Source organism: Macrobrachium nipponense, chromosome 6 (genome assembly GCF_015104395.2).
Source record: "Macrobrachium nipponense isolate FS-2020 chromosome 6, ASM1510439v2, whole genome shotgun sequence".
In the NCBI taxonomy this organism is placed as follows: domain Eukaryota; kingdom Metazoa; phylum Arthropoda; class Malacostraca; order Decapoda; family Palaemonidae; genus Macrobrachium; species Macrobrachium nipponense.
Window position 1 is genome coordinate 7,893,736 of NC_061108.1, and position 2,500 is coordinate 7,896,235.

At 34.4% G+C, this 2,500-nt stretch overlaps 1 protein-coding gene across 2 annotated transcripts in view; it reads right to left on the reverse strand.

The window, feature by feature from the left end:
• The window catches only part of LOC135216868 (dopamine receptor 1-like), a 419,542-nt gene that overhangs the window by 395,653 nt on the left and 21,389 nt on the right, over positions 1 to 2,500 (reverse strand). The window lies entirely within an intron of this gene.

Genomic DNA, 2,500 nt, shown 5'->3' on the forward strand with positions numbered 1-2,500 from the left:
GATGAAAGAAACACGAACCTGACTTGAAAAAGTCTGTCTTCGAATAACACATAAATCAGAACACAGAAGCTCGCTGAGCGACGAGAGAAATTCCGACAATGTTGAGCACGTAAGAAAGAGTCATGACTGCCCAAGGGTGGTCCCGATGTCTCTTCATTAGGCGAGGCAGACTATTTGTTGATGTTCATTTGTTTACCTGAGTTTGAAATGGCGAAGAAATCCGAGAGAAGACGGCTTCTCTTGTAGAAACAATTAACACCACACGCATCCGTGACTTCTACTTGGCACGGTATATATATATGCATGCCCGCCACTCTCTCCTAGACTACTTACTTTCTCTCTCTCTCTCTCTCTCTGCTGCAAGCTAGCACGAGACTTTTAACCCACCCAGTTTTCTGCTAATTCCTTATTGTATAATTTACTTTTAACGTAATTTTGTTAAAAACCGTATATGAACGTATTTATAACTTGCTGAGGATATAAACTGGTAGACTCGCTTTTTTTTTTTGCAAGTGAGAGAATACTGAGTTAATCATAAATATGATATTTCCTAATTCCATCTCTCTCTCTCTCTCTCTCTGTCACAAGCAAGGGAGCACGCACAAGACTTCTAACCCAGCGAATATTAAGTACAATACTTATTATATAGTTTACTCTAATATATTCCTGCTAAAAAATAAAAAGTTAATGAACGGAACTTGCTGAGATTAAAGTAAAAGTAACAGTAGATTATTCGTTCTTCGAATGTAAATAAAATTCCTATCATACATTTTACTGCGACGTATTCCTGTTAAAAATCGTGAGCGATTAACTTTCTGAAGGAAAAATGAAAGTAACAGCTGGCTACTCGTTCTCTGAAAATATGAGAACAATATTCTCAATATTCTTATTTTCTGCCGTTTTCAGAATGTCAGAGGTAATCACAACAGAAGCCATGCAAAAGAGGTAACTGAATCCATTGTGTAGGTTTATTCACTGACAAACATTGTGTAAGTTTATTCACTGACAAACATCGTGTAGGTTTATTCACTGACAAACATTTCAAATGTTCTTCGAATATTTATGTTTGTGGTCGGTATGCAGTGTCTCCTATGAATCATTAAATCTATCCTTTGTGGATTCGTATTGTTGACATAGCTTATTTTCCATAAAATAACCAAACAGCTTTGCGTACCAGGGAAATTAAACTACTTAAATATTTCATTGTACCAAAAACAGTATAGTTGATATATCTCATTTTTCATGATAAAATCAAACAGATTCGTGCAGGACAAAGTTAATTAAATCGATTTTTTTTAGAATTTGATAAATATGTTTTCAATTTCTTTTATCAATGCGAATCCACAATAGTTGAAAAAAAAACTGAACCGGACTTTAGTATTTTTAGCAAATCAGTGACCATATTGACAAAGCTGAAAGACAAACTACCACAATGGAACTCGTATTTTCTCGGACTTTCCTAACTTTCTCACCTGAGTTGACATTTTTTCCAATCTTTTCTGCGTATTAGCTTATTGCCATCGATGATAAACCGAGTCAGTTGTCAATAAATTCTAAACAACAGTCTTAACTCTGCTGACTACCATGAATAATTCTCCAATTAGATTGTTAATGAAAGCACAAAAACACTAACGTTGTATATTTAACTGAGAGGAAACTAATACATTTCTACTGAGGGAGATAAAACCGAAACGTAATAAGAAGAGAGGAGGTGGAACCAATGAAGAGAGCTAAGAACATGCCAGTGATGGTGATGAGAGGGGGGGGGGGGGGTGTAAGGTTCAAATGGATGGATGTGGTGAGGAGCGATTTGGATGAGGTTAGAGTGGGAGAAGAAGATGGAAGGAATGGAAATAGATGGAGAAAGTTGACAACAGCGGCCGACCCTGCTATACAGTGGGACTAATAAGATCGAAAGAAGAAGAAGAAAAAGAAGACCGCAACTGTGACTATAATAATTTTCTGAAATCTCTGAAAATTATTAAATGAATGACAACATCAGGATTCTTATCTGTAACAGCAATATTCCCATTATTATAATTCTAAGTCATTTATTGCTAAAGTACAGCATAGCTAATAAAAAGAACTTGTCCAAATATTCAAAACTTTTGAAAATAAAACATATATACCTTTAACATAAACGCAAAGCTCTTGGAAAATAAAACATGGATCCATTTTACATATACATAAATGCGATATAATTTCTTTTAAATAAACGTAAAGTTCTTGGAAATTACAAAAAAAATCCCTTTTATATAAACGTACAACTATATGAAATAAAATTAGTTTTAAATAAACGTAAAGCTCTTGGAATTCAAACCTAATACCCTTTATATAAGCGTAAATGATAATACTACAAAACTGAAAATATGTACAATTTACTAGCCTACTACAGCAAATTTCTGCCTGCCATTTCCTCTAGTTAAGTGCTTGCCAAGAATCTGCATTCGGTGCAAAAAAGAAAAAAAAAACTGACAAACATTTCGTAAAGCGAAACTAA